Source organism: Catharus ustulatus, chromosome 9 (assembly GCF_009819885.2).
Source record: "Catharus ustulatus isolate bCatUst1 chromosome 9, bCatUst1.pri.v2, whole genome shotgun sequence".
NCBI lineage: Eukaryota > Metazoa > Chordata > Aves > Passeriformes > Turdidae > Catharus > Catharus ustulatus.
Genome location: NC_046229.1, coordinates 23,595,605 through 23,619,606, shown reverse-complemented (window position 1 = coordinate 23,619,606; position 24,002 = coordinate 23,595,605). Strand labels below are relative to the sequence as shown.

At 37.0% G+C, this 24,002-nt stretch overlaps 1 long non-coding RNA gene across 12 annotated transcripts in view; it reads right to left on the bottom strand.

Annotated features, from left to right (window-relative positions):
* Positions 1 to 1,188: 1,188 nt before the first annotated feature.
* LOC116999969 overlaps positions 1,189 to 24,002 on the bottom strand; it is a 61,673-nt gene continuing 38,859 nt past the window's right edge. The window contains exons 4-6 of one of the 12 annotated variants that reach the window (XR_004418678.2): positions 5,504 to 5,564; positions 2,212 to 2,286; positions 1,189 to 2,130 (exon numbers count right to left, since the gene is read on the bottom strand). This is a non-coding gene — a long non-coding RNA (uncharacterized LOC116999969). Of the gene's footprint in view, positions 22,998 to 24,002 lie in introns of all 12 variants that reach the window. The other 11 variants (XR_004418667.2, XR_004418671.2, XR_004418670.2 and 8 more) reach the window with 11 other exon arrangements.

Sequence of the window (24,002 nt, the reverse complement as noted above, 5' to 3'; positions counted from 1 at the left end):
AGACATTTTTCCATTACTGTATGAAAACACAGTATAACCAAAATCACTGATAAATTCCCATGCTAGGCACTATTAAAAAGACAACTACTGCAGATTCTCTTCTTCATGTGTATATTTTGAGGAAAAGTACTGCCTTAAAAACGGATGCAACTTTATTTTTTTCTTGCAGTGGAGTCTGTCACATATATACAGAAACCACTCATGTTCTAGGGCATTAGTTCTTCCAGTGTTGAGGAATTCCAGTTTCTTCTGTTTTGATAAGTATTTTCATAAGTTTGTTAAAAACACATAACGCATCTATAACTAGCATAAATAAGTGTTATACAAAATGAAGATCTGTTTTTTTAAGTTTCAGTAAAGAACTTGGTTTGGTAGCAAAAACATACTAGCCACAGCTTAATTTGAAATTTTCTCCTTCTAGAACATATATCTCTGAGTCTTGCTTTTATCTACCTGCAAGATGTAAGTCTGTAGTAATTCAAATGCCCATTTTTGTAGAAATGGTAAACCCAAAGATACAAGCTTATCTCTGAACAGTGTTGCTGAGAAATCATTTATCCATAGCAGCTCTTCCTTTTAATACTTTATTCTTCAGTCTTTGACCATGATAGTATTTGGTGAGCAACAGATTGGGTTCTTCTCCAGTCAATATTGGAATGAAAAAAGATCATCTTCCCAAACACCAATTTTAAATAATGTCCAAATAATTTCAGGATTTATTTTGCTAGCATGGCTATGTATGTTGAGGTGGAGGGGGATGATAGGGGAGTGTCTATAAATATGTTTCACGTGGGACAGAGGACTTTCATGGTTGAAATACATTTATACCATTTAATTAGACGGATAACAGTTCAGTAAGTGACTATAGATGTATTGTCCCATGCCAGCCTTGACACTTTTACGCTGTTCAGTTCCTACACAGTGAAACATGGGTACACCAAGCAAGCTCAGTACAAAATAACTTGTGTGACTGATGTGATAAAGAAACCTTGTAAATAATCAGAATAAACACTCCTATAATGAGAAGAATATGAGTGATATGATGTACTGTGAGTTTTCCTGATTTTGTAAGCAATTCCTGCTGCAGAGTATTTGAGTTGCACTGAATCTCAAGGCTGAACTTACCTTGGATGGTTGTGTGAGGTGAGAAATGTTATAAAGAGTTATAAAGGAATAAGGACACAACTGTGGGCTTATTCGCACTTTATTTTCTTATTGAGAAATTCAGAGCATGACATAGGCACTCAGTTTACAGTAGCTCTACAATTTAACTGCTTTTCCATTATTATTTCTGGATATAAATTTGTCTGTCATCTTTCAGATCCCTAAAAAGAACAAATGCAGTAGTATTTGTCTTCTTAAAATCAGTTTCATGTAAAATGAATATCTTTTGATGTAACATTTTTATCTGTAACTCTTAAATCCCATTTGTTCCCAGCTGTATTTGTCATGACAAATATAGAATAAATGTTTGAACTCTTCAACAATGCCTAGTTAAATGGCAATTAAATATTCTTTCTTCTTATGTCAGAGTCCTTAGGAGTGGATATACAGAGCAACCTGTCCTGTTATTTTTTCTGCATACATACTAAATAAGAATTTTCACATTTTCAGTGGTACTGAACCCTGTGAGTACAATACCCCAGAAAAAGACAGTGGACTTGCTTTTCTAGCCAGCTAAGTTCAACACACTCAAAACCAAGCAAAAAGTGGATACCCACAACTATTTTTCTGACCAGAAAAGCGTAGCTTATAAGAAGTGTTTGCTTCTCACTATTGCCTTCAGAGCTGCTGCTCCTCTCAACAGCAACTGTACAATGTGGGGCCACAGTTGCATTCATTGTTCAGTGAGCTTGTCCACATAGTTAAACCCACCGACAGCAATGAATGTTGATTGTGACCTTTTTGTAAAGCTTGGCAGGGTGAGGGAGAAACATCATGTGATGGTTAGGTTGCTATCTTCGGTGTTAAGGCCTGAAAGCATGAAGTAAGGAGGAGGATGGTTAGCTGGAGGGTACAATCAACGGTCGATGGTTTTCACTTTAATTCCAAACTCACCGACAGCGTTGAATGTTCACTGAAGCAACCACTACAACAGAACTCCATTGACTTGACTGCATCCTCAAATGTCTGAAAGTAGGGGGGAAAATCAAAATTCACACAGTGAATTTAGTCATACAGATGATGCAACTTCAATCATTTTTGCCTTACCGACACCAACACCCTTCTCTGCCCATCATCTTTCAGCCTTTTCTGCAGGGATCTGGCAGCTTCCCAGACTTCTTTCTATGAAAAGAAAATATGTTTCAGTTATTCAGGCTTTAAAAATAAAGGTTAGAGATCCAGGCACAAGTGGATTAATGTTGTCTGTTATTTCACAAGACTGAATTTCACAGTGAAACAAAACATGAGATCCCATAAATGAACAGAGCTGGCTAAGAGTTTTACAAATTAGTGTTGCCAATTAGAGATTGCTCAATTTAGCAAAATTTCTTCCATTGATATGATTCAATTGGATTAAAACTTGTTCAGGATTGATGAAAAATAAATTTCCTTTAAAGAAGACTTAATTTTTCAAAAAATAACTTGGAGACAGAAGGTCTTTTTTCCTTACAAGTTTTCACACATGCAGAACCTGTTCTTGTAGTTTCCATGAGGAAAAAAGGTGAGCATATATCAAGGCTTGACCTATATTTATTTTCATTTTTTAGAATGTGTCAGCATGCTGTGCACATATAGCTGATCATCACATAGTAAAGTCCTTACTCTTAACAATTTCCACAGTAATGCAGCACTTTTTCCTAATCTTCTGAGCTTTTCAACTCAATTGTCCTAATTATAGTAAAAAATAAATAATATTTTTTTAAAAAATAAGGTTGTAGTTTTTGTGTTGTAGAAGGGTTTTAGAGGCTGGATAAGGCAAAACATGGTAATCCAGAAATTTTACCTTATTTTCATTTGGGAGCAGAGTTCTTGAAGCTCAGCTTATCAGAATTCTTTTTTGCTAGGTCTGCTCTTAACTGTGCTGAAATTGTGACTGATTCATTCACTTATATGAATTGCTGTTTGTTTGTTTACCTTATCCTTTGCTTAAAAATGCCCCCTCTCTCATCTGTCTGTTGTTATTTATAAGATTTATAAATGTTTATGGTTTTGCCTGTACTTGTGTGAAGGGAACCCTGAGTAAATCAGTGTGCTGCCCGAGCCTATGTTGTAAACAAACACTGTGACAAGGGCTTTGTCTTAACTTTGTTTCAACTAGTTACTCTGCCTTTAGAGGTATTTATTACATCATTTAACATAACTGTATTTTCCATCTAACTAAAAGAAAGTCATTAATATAGCCTAGTGGAGAACAAGACAAGAATAGAATAAGCTAATTTTTTTCTTTATGGTAGATTAGATGTGTTTTTTCATGAAGGTCACTGTGATTATGAATATAGCTAAATCAAATAGATTTTAATTAAATCTGGCAGCCCACCTTTCTTTTCCAATACAGCAACACAGGATATTTGCTGCCAATACTTTATTTTTGATTACTTTTATTTCTCCATTTATTTGTACTGAAATTTCAAAGGTTTATTTCCATGGATGTTAGGAGAAGACCTCTGCACATTGGCACAGATGATGAGAGAATAAGGCTCTCCAACTTAGTCTTATGTGCATGTGATCCGTTCAACATTGTTCTAGCCAAATAAATTAACTTTAGAGTTTGGGGTTGCTCATGTTTAAGATCTGCCCCATTATTAGCTTGTTTTCTGTATGTAATTACTTTCAGTACTCGTTCCTATGCCCTCATTCTCTGCTTCTGTCTGTCACTTCGTATGTCTGTATGGGGGCTTGCCTGGCTGATATCTGGCAATTGGGAAGGGGTGCAGGGGAAGGAGAGGAGCTGTGTAGAGCTTGTGGCCGGGTAGATTACAGCTTACAAGGAATTACTTTCACAGGTTGTTCTTATTGCCTCCCCACCCCCCATCATGAAAAACCTCAGTATTTCATTGGTCACCTAGCCTCTGAAATAGGCTGAAACTTCTAAGTACAAAAGGTATTTCTGGGTTCCAGTCCTGATTCCTGATGTGTGAAGGTTATGCAGGGTAAATATGCTTTCATCTTCTTTCATCTGGTTTTCATTTTTTTTTTTTAAAATCCCTTACCAGGCTTAGCTAGCTGTTACAAATGCCAGCTTTATTTTAAATTTTATTTCAGATCTGCAGGCTTATGTGAACATTCAGATTGGATGTATTTTTTTTTTTAATTTAAGGTTAGTAGGTCATAAATAAACCAAAGCACTTTCCTTGCTTTGAGCAATAGGGTCATGATGTACATGAAATATCGCTTTAAAAAAAACTGGAACCTAACGTGAATTGACAGAGGAACATGAGGAAGTAGTTCATCGTGTCGCTGCAAAGGCCATAGGGATTTGGGCTGCTAGAGCTGCTTGTCTTAGGAATAGATTAGATATCTTCTCTGATGACCTGTACTTAATTTAAGTGACTGCCTTTGCAAGTCCTTCCAGAGGGCAACTGTGTGAAGTAGAGCATCTCATCTTCAGTCTTCAGTCCTTTTCCTCTTGATGGCCTGACCTAAATTGAAGATATGGTTGTTGTGTTGCACAAATAGACAATTACTTCAATACTATGTGAACTGCATCTTCAGATCTAATTAATTACCTTTTCCATTTTGACCTTGCTATGTTGAATCAAAAGACCAACATTCTAGCTTTATTGTACTGGTTAATACTGGGCAGCTGTTATACAATGCACTCATTTAACAACTGCCTTTTGTAAAAATGAGGCAAAAGCTCCCTCTCCCTGCTTAGATATGGTGGAGCTGTCGAGTACTTCTCTGCCCTGCTTATTGCCCCACCTTTTCCTTTCTTCTTCCTCTCTTGCCCACGCAATGGCTAGATGAGATATGAAAGATATCATCCAGATAGAAGTCTGGCTTGCAGGCCACTTCAAACAACTGCCTTAGAACTGTTACCAATCTTACTGCTGCTACAGCAGGCGGATTGCTGAGGAACAAATACTTAGGTGAAGACACTGAACTCAGCCTTGGGGCCCTTGTAGCTTTAAGTACTTTTTCTAATGGTGCATTAAAGCAGTCTATCCAGCTTGTATACTGGTTAAAATACCATGTTAACAAACTTTTAAGGTAGATACTCTGTGTGGCTTACAGCATCATTTTTCTTTTGCTGACATGGAATTGTTTGTTAGCGGAAGGTGGAGTTAAAACGTTTTGAAGCCAAATATTTGTTTGTATAAAAGGAAGACAACAGAACAGTGCTTATACTGATACTGCAAAGTTATCTCATGGATGCAGTTGTTGGCTACTTCCACCTTCCACTTGCCCTCTCCCACAGTCTGTCAACAGACTTCCAGTTATACACTTGGGGACAGGAAGAAATGCAGGTGTGGATGTGTTTTTTTAATTGCTTTGTAAAAGTGAATTCTAGTGGCAGGGTCTAAAATTGGCAGCAGCACACTTGGGGTCAGATTCTTACTGACACAGCTCCATTGATGTCAGTGGCATCTGCGTTGAACCAGCTGACACCGGACGCTCATCTGGAAAAAAGTGAATTAGAATGATAAGTTATTAGTTCTTTTATTTTCAATTTTTTGTGTTGTGTTCATCTTTTTTATTAAACCTTTCTAAAATGACAGATTTTCATGTTGTATTGACATTTTACTTTCAATAAATCAGCAGTAATACTAAATCTCAGTAAGTATTGACACGGCTCTGCTTCCACTGAAAGGAATTAAATCCAGTTGACTGTAGTTATTAGAAATTCAATTTGTTCTTAGATGACTTCGAGTTATATGCTGAAATAAAAAATCTGTGCAGCTATCAAGACAACAAAAGGTATTTGTTTCATCTGTGATCTTAAAAACTGCAAGAACAGAATCAAATAACAATCACTGTAATCTAAGACTCGCTGTATTCTACAGACACTAACTGCAGTTTCTACCGTGTGTTAAGAGTGTAGCATCAGCTCCTAATTACTGATGCAGTAAATCTAAGGCTAATATTTTTCAAGAAATCCAATCACACAGTTGTCATCTTTTCACATTGGCTTAGACCTATGGAAGCACCTCTGTTACCCTCTGCTGGGGGAAAAAGAAAAAAAGTAAAAGTTTGAGGAGTATTTCACCATTTACTGGAGTACAGCCATCTCTGGGGAAAAGTAGCAGCTGCATAACATCTTGAAGCACTAATGCATGCCAGCCTGAGACAGAAGTAAAAAAACTGTGATTTGCCTTGTTTAAATTCTGCATTCTACAAGGCTGCTTTTTTGTACATTCCTCATAGAATAACAAGGTGGAAAAACAGAAGACACTTTGAGGTGAAATATTGTCCACAAAACTAGTTTTTAAGCTAGATCAAAACTTGTTTGACATGCATAACAGTCACAGAGTGACCTGAAGTTCACTCTGTCTTTAATTAGAGTTCTGAAGGCCCAGGAACTGTGATATCTCCTAACATGCTGCTTCATGTGTTTGTAGGCTTTGACTAAGTTTTTGAGTAAGTTTGCTGTCAAAAAATTGACTGTGCTCTTGAAATGAAACCCATCAGCTAATATTACATGTTTGCAACACAGGCTATGAGGTGGGATACTGATTAGCCAAGCTAATTTAGGAACAGAACAAATGTGAGGAGCATCAGTGATATTAGTTCAATCAAATATTTGATTGCGCTTCCAAAAATAATTTAATTGCAGCGCTCAAGACTATGCTTTGCCCATTAGAATTTTACCTGATTAGTATTTTATTAAATCTTGATACTAAAGAAACTTCCAAGTCCAAATGTAATGTGAAAGTACACACAGTAATATTGGCTTTTTGCTTACTGTTTGGATTTATTGTGTCTCAATCAATATAAATTGTTACTCTTATTTAACAAACCATAGTTGCACTCATGTTCTAAAGCAGACTTTTATATCTGCCCTTTTGAGCCCAACTGCAATTTATTACTTCATGTTGTTAGTCCTGTTTGAAATTGTAAGCACTTTTCCAGCATACAGGATGCAGGCCCTGGCTCTATGAGATTTGCATTTTATTTAAAGCCAAGAAATTGGTACATAAATTCTAATACTGCCTGCAATTTCCCTCTTTTGGATCACAATTCTCCACTCTTTGTTACTGGCACACATTACTATTTATGGAAGATATGCACCTATTTCAGTGTCCATAAATCATACGCAAACATCTGTTCTTTAGATCAGTAGATGGAATATGGTAACTGGTTCTAACATTAATGTCCATGAAGTAATGCTCACCTATTGATGTTAAACTTTATTATTTCAGCCAATATTTCAGTAATTTAACTTTTCAGGCAACGTTAGTCAAAACAGTAGAAATTGCAAGCATAGTCTGGCATAGAGTTAGTTCTGTGTGGCCTGTACCTGAAAAATGCCAAGCAAAAGTTGTAAGATAAAGGGTAAACATTCATAGCTACAGGATGAGCCTGGCTAAAACACAAAAGGTTACGTTAGTAATTCCTTCTGCACTCATTGCTGTCTTTGAAGATAATTTCTTTCCCTCCCCCTTCCACTGAAAGATTTAAACAGGCATCCTTTTCTTACTTGATGAATCTGACTGCATGTAGTGATCTATATTTTTGTCTTATTAATATGATCTATTTCCCACGTGATTCTGCAGGCAAGGTTCTAAGGCCAGTAACTGTGAAGCTGTGCTCTGAAAACATATTGTAGGTGTGGAAACTAGAGCTGTGTATGAGGCAAAATGTGAGAGGGGGAAAGACAATATTGTAAATCTACAATAATTCTACAGGATGGGCACAGGATGGAAAGGCAGAGGAGATCAGAATCTTCTTATTCTGTCTTCACTCTCAGTGTTAGGAATTTTGGATAAAGTGATTTCACTTGTAAAGAGTAGAACCTTCAGCATCTATCCTGTTTAGCATTTATGTCGCCTTTATTTGGTTGTCATGTGTACTGTGGATACATCGGTTGTTTTTCAACATTTCCTTTTGTGTTTGTATCCTTTTTCAGGAGAAGAGACTTGATACTTTGAGACTAGCGAGATAAATGTCAGCATAGTTAAATTTTCATGGGAAGAACATATGTATAAAAATGGAGAGCAAAAACAGTCTATATTTTAAAATGTTGAGTCCTTCTGTAGTCAACCATAAGACATAAGACTGTAGTTCTTTTTCTGCAGAAAATGGACTTGCTTTTAAGCTGCCTACTAATCTTCTTGGTATAAAAATTCCCAAATTGCTTCAGAATGAATTCAGAACATCCTTTTAGGATTTTTGGAGTACTTCAGTACTGTTTGCATGTTGTCTTTTATGTTCTTCACAGTGAATATGTGAAATAGATACATTTTAAAAAACATGCTTGGGGCTTTCAAAACCTTTTGTTTAATTTTTGCTCCTGATTTTTAAATAATTTTCTAGAATTTTCTATAAAAAGTGCTGTGAGTGTAGGTTTGCTTAAGAGATCCTCCACGTGTCCATGTCACTGCCAGAGCAGAGTGCAATAGCAATTGGCTTTAATATCCCATCCCCCTCTTCATTCTGTGTTGCCATAGGAATGGTCTGCGAGATTTACCAAATTCAAATAATTATGGTCCTGCTGCACAAAGTTTCTTTTGATCAAGAGCAAGTCATTTGAACCCTGATGTTTAGTGGGTAATACTTACAGCCTCATAAAAGTGTAGTGATGGCTGATATCTCATAGTGCTTTGAACATGTGAAGTGCTATATAAACAATATAGGGCTATTGCACAGCTCGAGCTATTAGCATTTGGGGCACAGTGCCCCAGGCCCTTGGAGGGGAAGTCACGTCTTCACTGGAAAAGAGGCACCTTTTTGAGTTCTGTCTGCTTCCAGAGTAGGTATCAGGAGCTCTCAAGGTAGCACAGAGATATGAAAGACTCATTTTTTCAAATACTGTTCTGTTACCCTGCACTGGATTCTAACTGGATTCTAATTAGAACTGTGATTCTGATAATGTGAGGATGGTAAATCGTTGCCTGGTTGCATTATTTCCTTTGCTGCAATTGTTTTTTGGCATTTCTGCATTTTTTTTTTAAATGAAATTTCTGCATGTAAATCTATTTGTTATTAACATCCTCTGTATTTTTCATGTGTAATTTGAAACAGATGAGAAATTATGCTTAATCTTTGTTCCCAAAAATATCACCACACTTCACAGAATTTAGACCACAAATGCAATTTGAGAATGTGTAGAACACTCCATGAGTGTCTGCGTAAATGCTGGTGAAGCCTTGTTCTTAAGGTAGCAATACAAGTTAAGAAAATAGACCAGGGGCATTTGCTGCACAACTGATGTAACTGCCTGTTAGAGCTGAAGGTACTGCTCAGATGGGAACAGTTTTCCTAGCATTGATGAAATTGCCTGATTTGCTTTGTTTTGACTCTTTGTGACTCTGACATTTTTGACATTTTGCACACTCTGATGAACAAGGGCTTCTGCTTAGGACCCACAATCCTTGCAATCGCTAAAATATGAAGTCTGGGGCACTAGAAAAGCTCATGACTATCTTCAGGGAGAAGAGGAAGTTCCTTGAAGACTTTCCAGCCAGTCGTTGCTCCAGTTTAAAAACAAAGCAATTCTTGGTCCAGAGTTAGCAAAACATTCTTTTTGCTTTATGGTGTAACTTCTTTTCACCAGTAGAGACTATTCTAAAGGATTGCATTTTTCTGCTTGCTTGTTGTGTGGCTTTTTTAATGTCTCAAGCTAAGCTCTTAGGCATGATAAATGATGTAAACAAGTTTTGGATTTTTGTTACTGTTATCTAGGAGCAGCCATTCAAAACAAATATGCTATTGACTCAACTCTAAAAAGCTCTGAACACAGAATAAGCTCAGACTTTGAAGCACTGGGCACACAGTTTAAATATTTAGCATAGCAAAACCCATTGCAGTACAATTACTTGTACAGGATCCAATGATTTAGAGCACAAATGTGAAGCATAATCCCATGTAGTCAGGGAGCAAATGCCTAGTTAGTTTACTATTTTCTGGTTGCTCTTTTTTATCAAGACTGACACACACAAACACAAAATACCTCTTCCTGCTCTGCCAGAGGGTTTTTTTAAGTGATACATATTTTTATACAGAAAAATAGCCCACAATAAATAGAAATTACCAGAACTGTTCTAAAGGCCTTATCTTTATTATTAAAAACAGCATGGCCTTTAATGGTTTGTAATCTGCCTGTGTTTTTGTGGCTTTCTCAACATCCTCCTTCTTGTCCTTGTTGAGCTCAGCAACCCTTTGAAAAGCTTTGTGTTCCAGTGACCACTTTAAACTTTCTATTGACAAAATAAAGCTGGACTCCTAATTTATTTCTCCAACAGAAGGTGTGAGTTGAAAGTGGTCATTGGTCCAAAAACCAATCACGAAGACTAAGTTGATTTCAGTGGGAAGGGGGAATGATGTCTGGTTTCCTTTCCTCTGTCCTTCAATCCCCACCTCCCAGAGTCCCAAATAAACTGCAGTTACTACAGCTTTCCCTGAAGTCTCCCTTTTCCAACCTCACAGCAGCAAGGCTTTCCTTTTTTGCTGCAGCAAGGAAAGGTAGGCCAGGAAATTGTATTTGACTCCTCAACTCAGATTGGTTTGTGAATCCAAATTCTGTCTTTTAAAACTGTGGGAACACTGAGATGACAATGAAGTAAATGAGTGAATGGATGAGGGAAAACATGTACAGCCAAATAAGTTAATAAATTAAACCATTCTCTTTGCTTCCTGTGCACTTATATGTCGCCTAAAAATACATGCAAGCACATATGCAGACAGTTTAATGTGAAAAAAAAAGTGAAATATCTCTTTGTTTTAGAGATTTAAACTGATCAGTGCATCTGTATCACCCAGAAGCCTCAAACATTGTCAAAATGCATTTTTCTACCACAGGGTCTTGCTTTTCTGCAGTACCCAATGCATTTAAATACAAACCCTGTAATGAATTAGTAGGTTTAGGAGCAAATGCATGGCATTTTACAGAGTCAGGATTTTCTGTTCAAGTCTCAAGAGATCCCCTATCACCATCCCAGTAACCACTCCTAATCACAGATCCCAATCTGAAAGATCATAGGGGATATCAGCTATTCTGAGGAGTTTTGTTTCTCCATCAGTACCTCCCTGGATTTATAAACCAGTGTTGTCTCTTCTCTTGCTAAAGGTTATCAGGGAGCTTGAGGCTCACAGATTACATTTTCTGTGCTGTTCAAAGGTGTTCTATTTGTATTTTTCTTCAGAAATATCTGGGTAAAATTCCATTTGGAGGGAAGTTCCATCCCTTAAGCCCTATGGTAACTCTATACTCTGAACACCTAAAGCAGAGACATTGTGGTGGCTCTTAACAGATAGGGTGAATTTCATTTTTACTGAATACAACCCAGGTGCTAAAAAGCTATAGCTGAAAGTGCTGGGTTAAAAGCACAAGTCAGCTGGTGCATAAATATTACATGGCTATATCTTTAATGGGTTCCTGTCATAGACTTGCTTTTGTTTAAAGATTTCCATAACCCTGCTGATTTATTGCATCTTTTCTAGAGGTATGCTGTTAGCAGGAAACTCAGTTGAAGCACTTTCAATCACGTTGGAGGATCATTATACTTTCACTTGAATAACTAATTAGTTGCAAGAAATTAACCACTGCTGTTTAGCACAAAAACACTTTCCTTTTAAGAAGGGCTTTCATTTTTTGTTGTGGAAAATGACCTCAGGCACTTGAGGAGGTGGGGCAGAAAGGAGAAATAATGATCCTGCTGTCTTTTAATATAACTTTTGTTTTCAATTCCACCTGATAACTAGCAGGCAGCACAGCTGTCTGAATAGGGCACTGCACTTGGACTTTGGATAAATGTGTTCTGATCTTTCTGATCCCATGGCTCTGACAGCTGACCTCAACCTATCGATTGAGACTGGTTTAAGGTTCCAAAGCTGTCACTGAAGGCTTGGGAGATGGAGTATGAGACTGAGGAAGAAATAAATTAGTGAATAGGATGGAAGGAAGGGTAGAATATGACCAAAGAAAGGATATAAGCAATCTCATGTTTCTGGAACTTAATTTTCTTGTGAAATGTAGATTTGTTTTTTTTTCTTTGCACATGAGGTCCTGTCTTGAGCTTAGTATTATTGTTGTCACATGGTGTGCACAGCACTGCTAATCTAATGTCAAATACAGTGAGGTGAGGAGGGAGAACAAACAGCTGAAATATTTAGTTATTCACCATACTTCTGAGGTAAAAACTGGAGGAACTTGAAGACAAATTATTTCTGAGATCTAGATCCCTCTCTAATACAAAATTCATTCAACAAGCCAGTAGAAGTAGCAGACCCTAGACACATTTTTGTCTAGAACTGCAATTTTTGCTGTTATTGCAGAAATATATATAAAATATCAATTTTAAATTATAAAATAAAAGTACAATAGGGTGCACATACAAGTCAGTCACCTCCTTTCAGTCTTCTCCTCTTTCTAGGAAGAGAATTCTTCAGGTGTTAGATAAAAGCAAGAAGTATTGGCCAGTAAGGTGAGGACAAGGGGGAAAGGGAAGGTTTATTGGTATTTTTTGCTCTCCTCTTCCTTTTCTCTAAACACACAAGATTAGAAAGTTGTCTTTGGTATGTGTATCTGAGATGTGATATGAAAATGCTGGGAATTATTCAGTGCAAAAAGGGAGTGGGCTGCTCATGACAAACTCTACCTGAATATAAAATATAAAGGTTTCTATAATGCTTTTAGCACTTTTACTGTCTCCTCTGTTCTTTGCCTTCTTTCCAATCCTTAAGCACTTATTTTGGGTACCTGAATGTCAAGATTAGAATGTCATTCAGCTCTTTATGCAGGTAATCCAATATAATTATAATGCGTTTTCTGCAAATATTTACATAAATGCAGTACATTCTGATAGCTATGGGTTTGACTTTTTTCTAATTTGCAACGTTTTGGTACATGAGAATGCAGGAAACAGAGGTTTTCATGTGTACATATCAGGGATCCCACCTTTTGCTTTCTAGAGAATTTTCTACCAGGCTTTTTGAAACAATATATTACCCTGAAATTGCATGCAGAGAATTTCAAAAGGACCAAGGGATTAAAAAACTTCTCAATTCTTGACACTCAGGGGAATTGCTGCTGAAAATCCCAGTGCTTTTCTTTTGTGCATCACTGAAGACTGTGTAAGAATATCACTGAAATCTTGGTGATAAGTTCCTTGGAGTTTGTCTCTCAGGTGAACACCACGCAGTAGCCCAAGATACTTTAGTTCTGGACTTGGTGAGAGCATGGTGCCAACACCAAGGCTGTGGGTCCACTTCCCTATGGGTTGTTCACTCAAGTGGGACTTGATCCCTGTGGGTGTCTTCTAACACAGAATATTCCGAGATATGAAAACTCATTCGTTGTAGTAATTCTAGTTGCATAACAAAGAACTGAATATAAACCCATTAAGAGACACCCAAGTCAGATGTTAATGACAGATGTCTCAATTTCCCTTTCCCCTCTATGAACATGTTCTCTGCTTTGCTCTCATTACCTCACTTTGCTTTGCTTGCTCTTTCATTTTGATCTGTAACTGTTCAGAGAGTAAAAAGTGTCTTCAAGTAACGGGTGCTGACTTCAAGGGTTGTTTCCAATTTTTGTTAAGACTTCTGCCTGTGGTTCAGACTTGGTGCATTTTAGTTCTTAGATCTAAATCTTGAAATTCCTTCCCACTTGGATACTCTTATTCATGCCACACCAAATACTGACTTACTAATCTTCAGCCATCACATGTCCCTATGTCATGGAAAATATATGATCCTTCTTAGTATGACCAAAAGGAGTGGAAAATGTGGAGTCTAAAAAAACTGCATATCTAGGGAGAAGAGAATGTAAGACTCTTCTTTAAATAAAACACCTTTGAAATACATTAAAATACATAGACAACTATGCCTCCCTTGCATTTACACTTTAGTTATTGGATGTTATCACAAAACCAGAGCTGATCATAAATGAATCAAGTGCAGAATAGTCCTCGACCTCTTTACTGAGAAACTGCCTTAACTGAATACATTATGACCCTGAGGGAGAGAAATATTACTTTAAGTGGATCATAGGAAAAAGCATGTAACTATGTTCCATTTTTTCCATCTAGGAGACTCCTATGTATTACTTGTGTGTAAATGTAGCTAATTTTCTATTTTCAGTAGCTGTGGTCACATGCAGTTGAAAAGACGAAGTGAGAAAGTGGGTTGGGTTTGTAATGCATTTGAGAATCCTTGCTTTTATTGGGCCTGGGCCGAGTAAAAAATGTGTAGGGATTAGCTCCTGAAGCACATTACAGGTGATTTCAGGCAAATGGAAAGAAAATTCCACTGTGGGAATTGGAAAAAAGTTCTGAATTGGAGAGACTGTGCTTGATTGTCTGGTATAGTCCAGAACGATTTTTTTCCCCCCCTCCTTTTTCTCTGCAATTTCTTCCTCTACTGAGGATATAAACCAAACTTATTTGTCTTCCTTTCTGGTTTACCAATGTGAGTCTGTAAACATGTCCTCATCCTGACAAGGAAATATGTTTCTGCAAAATTTTGCAGAGCACAAGCATCCAAAAGCTGTATATCTCATCAGTTAATGAATGTTAATGTTCAGCACAAAACATGGCTGCTTTTCTTAAATGGTCAGCAGCTCTCCATACAGAACTGGTGGCTGCAGATGAAGTTTCTAGTGTCCAAAACCCCTTAAGTGCAATGAAGGAGTATAAACCCACTATCTTTATGGTCAGAAATAATCCTTGGAATTTTGCAGTTCCTGAGTGGAATTAGTAATAGTTCCACTGGTCAAAACAAATCTGTTCTTTTCTGATTATACTATGTCTCATGAAAATGAACAATTAATAGTCTTGCTTGCATTATGGCTTCTTTGTGTCCAATACTTTCATATATATTATAGATATGTGGCAGAATTGCATAGTCAAAGCTGAATGATGAACAGAGTCTGTGTTCTCTTTGCTTTGGTAATCTGCCCAGGATTTTTACCTCACGACCTTTATTGGGAGAAAAAAAGAGAGAGTAGGTCTTAAGCCCCAAAACTACTTTATTTCTTATTCTTTCTTGTGCTTTCTTGAGCCTTTGTATAGCACTAGTATCAATTATTCAATCAGTGTCTTTGAAAAGCACCTTCCAGGCTGCCAGATTCCTGTTGCAGAGAAGCTAGATGGTGCCAGAAATCAGTCACTCTGTGCTAAATATTGCTGCTGGCTCTATTCCCCGTCTCTCAGAGTCAGTAGAAGTCTAATCTTCCGTTCTTCAGTGAAAAGATGGCAGGATGTAAAAATGCCATGTGAAGTTGCTGTTATGTAACAAATGTTTTGCCATCCTGCGTGGTTAAGGAGTTAAACTGGTCTCTGGTCTCAAAGTGTGGGTACCTTCTATTATACAGAATGCTTTTATGCTCTGTTGATGTGGTATTTGTCATTTAGTTCTTCACTTGCCAGACCTTTAGCTCTGTGAATTTACAAATTCCTCTGGTTTAAATAACTGGTTTGCTTGTGGTCAGGTCTAAGCACCAATGTCACACTGCCTTGCACATGCACAGAACACCACCCAGCAGAGTTCCTGTAAAGCGGCTCAACTACCCCCAGCATTCAGCACCCAGGTGATGTTTGTGCACAGTTGCCATGCTGAGAATTGAAATGATGTAATATTAAAATTAAACTCTGAAAAAGTAATGCTGATGGTAAATGTGCAAACAATTTTTTTCATAATGTGAATGTATCTTCATGGCATTTCCAGTTTTTATAGAATCCAGGGACCTTTCTAAAAATGCTAAGAGCCATTTGTTTGTATAAGAAGAAATAGAATTAATTTTTCAATCACACTTAAAATATGCAGATAATTTTTAGTAGGCATTTAAAACAATCATAACAAAATTAGCCTAGTGTAAGACTGATCAAGCCACTGTATTTCTGTTAAATGTGTTCCACAGCTGGGTTAAGGTGCTTAATTACACAGTACCAAAATATCTGAATTCTCAAAATGGCCCATTCAGTGCTTGTCTCACCATGGAGGAGCCCAAAGCCACTGGCCACAAACTATCTGCCAACTTCTCTGTTGCTAGGGCCAGGCTGGAGCTGCACCCCCTGTGCAGAAGTGCCCTGCTGACCTCACTTCAGCGTGTCTTGCACAGGACTGTGTGCAGTTCCCTTTCCCTCTGCTTTCTGCTCCTCTGAGCAGGCATCAGAGCAAATCCTAAACATGAGGGAAGATGGCATCTCGATTACCAGGTGTATTCTGTATTGCCAAATCAATGTTTAAATTTTTCTTTGCTTCTTGAGGAAACATTTGGGAGCGTCCCTCAGTCACAATATCTTGCTGTAGCTGGGGATGGGTTTAGGTTTGAAATCCTAGGTCTGTGCCCTAGGGTGGGTAAGTGGTTTCTTCAGAGAGAGGCAGTACAAGTACCTGCTCCTTTGTCAGTTGGCAGAGGAATGTTTTCAAGACCAAATTCCAGGAGGGAGTTTCTGGCCATATTGTTGTGAGGCCAGCAAAAGTTTAAAGGCTGCAGTTCTAGGCCTGTGGCTCTCACTATCCTCCTATATAGTTTAGGAGGACTATCTTCAACTTGCAGACTTCTGAGAGTCTTTTTGTGTGTGCAGTTCCTTAGGCATTGCCTAGATATAAAAGGCCTAGTTCCTGTGTATTGCCTAGATATAAATCTCTATGGGTATTTTGGGTATCAATGCTTGGAAGATAACAGCAGCGTTTAGCTGAACTGTAAGTTCAGACCTTTGGTTACTCTAACCCATTCTCAGTACTCTTCTTTGCCTTCTAATTAGGAAATGGCTGCAATGACTGTGGGTTATGGTTGACTCCTCTTGTCCTTAACTAAGAAGCTAATGTATTCTTTGCTGGGTGTTCTGCTTTCCTCACAGGCCTAAGTTGATATTGCTCCTTCTGCTGAAGTGACAGCTCCTGGGTGATGTGTGACACTGCACAGCCAAGAAATCTGCATGCAGGATGTGTTTTCTCCAACTCCACAGTTTCCCAGGAAGAGGTTTAGCAGGTAAACCAGAGACCCAAAATCTGTTTCCATTATCAAAATCTTAGCTTCAACTGCTAATTCTAGAAATATGAATCAAGTATTTATGCCTATGACTTTGATAGCTGAAACATTATAGCATATAAATTTGCATAACATTACATAGCATATGAATTTGAGGGTCTGAAAAGAATTTTTAGAATGCAAGTTAACTTTTTGCCTAATCTTACACTGAAAGGTAAACCTGAGAATATAAAAGAAAATAACAATTATATGTAGCAAACTGTGGGGTTTATTACTCTGTCGACAAGACAGACAAAAACAGAAGGCTTGTTATATCTTACAAGCTCCTTTTTGGAGCTAAATGTTGGAAAATGACTCTTGGAGAAATTTCTTTTTAGAAGATTATTAATATAAAGAATTATTAGTGGGAGCATAGTATACCTATTAGTATACCTAGCAGTATACCATAGTATACCCTTAAGGCAGATTTTCTCCTTTGATAACCTTTACTTTGGGTGCTATGATTTACCTTCAGTGTAAGAGAGTTGTAGCCTGTCCTACCTGCAAAGCTGAACTTTAAAAAGTGCTATGCAGTTTTCTGCTACTGTGTCTGTCAACTTGAGTTGGTCTAATAAAGGAGTGCTTTCCTTTTCAGGTGGGGATTTCCTAAGTATTTTCCTTTTAAATTGACTTTGAGAGTAGTGAACTGAGTTTTGAGCTTTCTTACTCCTATTTGACTGCTTTATTACTGAAACTTTATGCTGATTTTTGTTTATTGTTCAGAAGATCAGGTAATTGAAATTAATTTAGTTACTCTTCTCTAAATGCCTTTTGGGCATACTTGGAAAAACTACGTGTACAAATGTGCTGTAGTATGAATCTTGCTGACTTTCGTTTGATTTTTCATTCGTTGCTTTGAGACAAGGAGAACAAAGGTTTCTTGTGTAAAATGAGAATACAGAAACATTGCAAACATGCCTATTCTTGTGAGAGGTGTGGCGTGTAATAGCTCATGATGAGGTGCATTTGAAGAGTTACTATGACTGAAAAGATGCTGCTTAATACATAGCACTGGTAGAACTACTGTTTCTGATTGTATTTTTCCCCTTTCCTGCTTCTCCCACCACTGCACTGCTGTTCTGCATTTCCCCTTCATGAGAGAGGGAGTTGATAGGGGAAAACCAGCTGGCAGCAGAAGCATGCTTCCAGCTGGACTCCAAAGATAAAACCAAAAAAATATGTTGCAAAAATGCACTGGAAAAAGGGAAATAATAGCCTTGGGAGCTCTCTTTCTGTAGTGAACTGTGGCAGCTGGGCAATTGCATTGCAAGGGGTTATGTGTCTGTGGTTTATGACTAGTTGGTAATTATAAACTGAAGATAATTCAGTGCACTATTTATATCATTTCTTGTCAAAATTTTTGTGGATCTTCACGTGTGATTCTGTTTAAATTTGACATTTTCATCGTACTGTATTTACGTAGTTTACTGCTTTTCTTATGTTTGGGAAAACTATGATCAGAAAGCTTTTGCTATATTAGGTGATAGAGGGATTTTTTCAGGACTGAATGAAGGCATTGATGTTTCGGTGGGTTTGGAAAGTCTCCTTTTGGAGTTGGTTTTGGTTTCTTTGCTCTTCAAGTATTCTGTCCATATTTCTTCAAATCAAACATAGGCATTTAATAATAATGAAAACTGATAATATTTCATCTGCCAGGTATGTGATTTAAAATGTTTGTTGAAACCTGCAGCTTAAAAAGAGGTGTGTGGATGAGCCCAGCAAAACAGTTCCCAGATTATGCGAATTCATGTTCCACTCCAGAGGGTATCTAATAATCTGATTTAGAAAGTAATTAATTATTGAACTGATATGCAAACTCTTTCTAGTGGGGTAGCTTAAATCTTACTCAAATTTATTTGATTTTCATATCATTAAATCTAAAGCAGTATTTTAAAATCATAGATATGGTAGGCCTGCTGCAAGTTTCTCTACAGCCATACACATTTGAGTGATGGTGAGCAGTGAAGAGTGTGGACAGGAGGAAGTTTCCACCTTGTGTCCCCTTCAGTCCCATCATATGTCCCTGAATACAGGTGGTTGCTTCTTCACTATGCAAGGAAATGATTTAAATATGTGTAGCTGGATTTTGTCTGTAGAAATTAAGTATTCCAGACAGTTGTGCTATCATTGTATGCAAGTTGAAATCGTAAGATGTAGTTGAAGGAATTTATCTGGAGGAACCAGGAAAATGGCTGAAAAATTTGCAACTCATGAATACACAGAAATATTTTATCAGGAAATTCAAAATTTGGTCAACAAGAACATGACTGAGTGTAAACATGTGTGAATAAAAGAGGGCCTTTGAGACACCATGCAATAGACTTCTCTGATGGTCAAGAGTGGGAAAGGATTTTACAGTGTCAAGTATTTTTGTTTGCTGGACTTCACAGAGCAAAAAATTTCTATGCAGTTGAGAAGAAAACCAAAATATTTTTGTATTAATTTTTCTAAAGGCTTATTTCTATCAGCACTCCACCAATAATATCTGCTAGAAAATATACTGAACTAAACATTTCATTTTTTCTTGTTCTATACAAATACTGAAGAATGCGTGTATTGGAAAAGTAGTACACTCATTTCTTTATCATGCATCATAAATTGAGTAATAAAATGGTGTTTTCCCTTGATTTAAAAGGAAAAAGATATGAAAAACTTATAACAAGGTGTAAAATGGAATGCATTCAACCATGAATATCCCTGACAATCTTAGAAATATGTAGTCTATCGTGAGACTTGTGATTTGTAAGCAGGAATGCAGAGGGTACTGATAATTTTCACTTTGGTTTGTGTTCAAATGCAGTCCCTTTCCTATTCTGTCAGTGAATTTCGTGTTGCCTCATCAATAGGACATATCAGTAAGTTTAAAAATGGACCTGGTATCTCAGTTTGGAGCACTGGGTAGAGTAAAAGGCATTTTACTTTTTCCCAAGTAATGTCTGTCATTCTACTCCTGAAACACAAGTTACAGCCAGCTGATTTTGAGTATGAACAAAATGTTTGTCAGGCAATACTGCATCTTTTCAAGAAGATATCTGAAGAGAATATCTGGTATTTTAACCCTTATTTAAAGGTCAGAGATCAAGTTTACTGAATCAACTAAAGGAGGCAAAATCTATGCAGATGATCTCCAGTTATTGAGAATTCAAACTGAGTATCTTTTAATAGATTCTTTTGGGGGAGACTGTCACATCCACTTATAAACTGGGAGTTGTTCTAGGGCTAGCTCTGGGCTAAACAGTGTATCTTCAAAGTAGTTTTGAAAAAGGCCTGATGTTACTTTACTTTCCTCTTTGTGAAGTTAAATGGAAAATCTTTGTGCTGACTTCTAAAGCTGAGTTTAGGAAAGGATGATGACTTCTGTGCAAGGAGGATTTTCTGTTTGAATTGTCAGAAGAAACCATCAGTACTTGGAATGAATCTAGTTCGGGCTGACTCCAACAACTCCTTTAGAGCCTTTAAAGCAGTTGTAGGGAATGACATTAATTGATAAGAAATTAAATATTAGGGGGACATCGATAAATATGGTCAGATTACAATGATTCAAAAACTAAAAGCATCTGCAAAGGCTTGTCCATATCAAGATTCAGTGCTCATATCAAGTCACCTAGAACACCACTATCTAGTAGTTAAGTCTAAATTGAGTGCATTTAGCAGTAGTTACCATGGGTAGTATCTGATGTACCACAGCTGTTCCTTTTCACAAAGGAGCATATATGTCACAAGGAGTAGTTAAATGTTACAGCTAAAATGTGCATTTCTTCCAATTCAGTCATTGGCTAATATAAGCTTACATGTACATTTAAAATCAAATAAATATATAAAATTTTACCTTGCATTATTACTGACATGTGAGGGAAGACTGGGATCTTCTCTCTTGCTGATACTTCAAATTTGGACAAGTTGCCAGAGTTAATGGCAGGTTTTCTCTGATTTGAGTAGCACACTGGACTAGGTGAGAGACTGAGGTTCCTTCCAACCTCATTTACTTCCAGAGCATCTCTAATTTTAGTCATGCTGTGTATGGATTGATAAGTTTTAACTGCATAAGAGACCCTTCTGTTGATAGTTAGAAAGCAGAAGACTTTAAAGTAGATTTACTTTTAAATGTTTGTCAGCTATTTGAGAAGAACTTCTGTATTCTGAATGATACTGACTTTCTGTTCTAAAGGTCAGGAATCATAAATAAATCCTTTTGACTACTGACAAAAAACTGAAAAAAATCCCAAACATTTGGGATCTTCCTGTGTGTGCATGACTTTCTCCAGTGCCCACAGTGTGGTGGCCTTTTGCTGTGGTTTGACTGTGACAAAGGAAGAGTGAAAAGCTGGCTGGAGTTTTGTCATGTTTCCATAGTCCTCTGTCCAATGCCAAATCATTTTAACTTGGGATGACGTACAAAATGGAGTGTGGGAGGAGATAAATCACATGGCCATGGAGGGAAAAACAAAGCCATAAAGAAGCTAAGCCACTAAGATACTTAAAGCTTTTTTTCATTTAGAAAAAAGTAGAATAATTTCAAGATTTCAAAAGAAAATTGTAGGCTGATTTTTGTCTTCACCTGCTCAGTGGAAACAATTTTAAAAGTTTAGTTGAACTGTTAAGTATATTTAGTTGCCCTAGATGTTCTTGGCAAGTTTAGAACATGCACAAAAGTTTCAATGAATTCCTGGTATTTAGCTTTTCTGATTGAGACTATGGCTTTTAATAATCAAAAATCACTGTCATTTTGTATGTGACATTAAAAATGAGCCAATACAGAATAAAATTAGCTGACTAACTTAATAATGTGATTTTTTTTTCTTAATGTGACTACTTTGAGAGTCTGAGTGCTTGAAATGATGAATTGCACATGCAGAAATTAGGAAATCATGGAATCTTGAAGATTGTTCCATACATAAATCTTTCATCTTAGGTGGAGTTGTCCATTTGAGGCCTACATGCAGCAGACCAGCTTATAGGAGCAGATGTCCCTCCCCCAGGAGTTTTGTGACCTTGAAATAGCTTGCTTGAGGCTTTTGAGATTGAAAAAAGTTTTAAATGCTAGATAAAATTCTGAATACCTCGCTCTTTAGTAACTTGTTATGACCAGTTTATCTTTTTAGTAGCATAATATAGAAAAATAAATGTTTCAGGTTTAGTCATGTAATTGTTTAGAAATGCCAATATATTTTCTTTTAAGATACTGTCAAAGAATTATTTGTTGCTTAATCAATATTTGTCATTGTGAATAACTGTATGTAAAGGTCAATACATACAGTATTATGGTTCTGGGAAACGGTATTTCAGTAAATATGAAATACTTTACTGAAAGTAAATACAAAAAATACCTAATACTCAAAATAACCCAAAAGAAACAAGAAATCCCACCTGATGTAGTTTAGAAATTGGTTTGCTTTGAAGCATATAATTTATGACTCCCTAGCGATGTCCTGCATTTTAATTTTAAAATCTCCCTTTTCGCCTCTGTACTACTTGTACATCTAAAAATTTCATTGCTATAAACAGGAGACTCGGATATGTGATGAATGAAGTGTTGCAGCTGCCCGAGTAAGAAATTTTTGTGGTGCTAAAGATAGACTTGTCTCTTGTATCTATTCTTTGGCAGAGAAAAAGGGTGATTGAAGAGAAGTAGAGTATATGAAAGCACAGCTAAAACACAGACACTCTGACATTATAATACAGTGTCTCATCGGGTGATGTGGTGTTTTGACTACATGGCTGCAGCAGCTCTATAATTTAAATGTCATTAATGGCACAGGAAACAATAGCATGGAGACAGGAATACTGTAAAATCTCTGGGTCTGTACTTACAATGCAGATGAAATAGCCCTTTGAACTTGTGGTGCCAAATGTTGTCCAAAGTTACCATTCTTCCATGAGGAAAGCAGTTTGTTTTTGTAGTATTTTATGTCTTTCTTTCCTAGCACAGACAGACATTTTCTGTTTAAATTGCTTGGCTTGTGTCACTACAAAAATCCCAGGCAAAGGGGGGCTGATTCTATTTTGCCTCACTCATGTCCCGTTCACACATTTGGTACAGAATTCGCTATTGTCAATAGTCATGACTGTGTTTTCTTTGTGCTCGTTGTCTTTTGAATATGCTTCTTTATACTTTTCCTAAAGTCACACACAGAACTAGTTTCACCAGAAGCTCTTGGTGTTCAGCTGTAACAGAGTTACACAGAGTCCTGTGACTGCACCCCAGCTATAATATCTCATTTGTCTCCACTTGGCTGTTGTAATGTTTTCTGCCGTTTAGACTTCTTGTCCTTTCCCTTGCTCTCTTTTTTCCTTTTTCTTTCTTGCCCTCATTTAAAATTATATCTGACTTCATTTTGTTTATTGAAGCTGTGTGTAAGTACACGTTTCTGTACCTTCACAGATGTCAAACATTTAATGCACCTTGGTGTAATGTGTGCTCTAATTATTTGCCAAATCAGAGTGAGTCTTTCCAGAAACAGCTCCTGATCTTTGAAAACCTTGCAAAGTGTATACAATATGTTAATTGTGAAGCTTATTTTAGAACATATTTCAAAGGAGGAGAAGAAATGCTGTGTAAGTAAAACTTGTTTAAAGTGCTTCACTGCTTCTAGCAGGATACTGTTACAATAGTTGCATTCTTTCCTTATCCTGATCGAATTTGCCTTTGCAAATCTCACTTAGGCGTTTTTTCCCCCTTTAAACTAGTTCACTGTGTGTAGGTCCGGTACTATACCATGTTAATACTTAGCTGTTTCCAATTTTGGCTAAGTGGATGAACTCTTGTCAAAATATTCATGCAGTGTTAACAAAAATTAAGCCAACTTATACTCCATGAACTATAATGAAATATTAAGAATTGCTGAAAGCATAGGTATGGAGTTTCAGGCAAGTTGTTTCTCTTTATACTATAAGTCTCACATTCAAAATGTGGTAAATGTGGGTA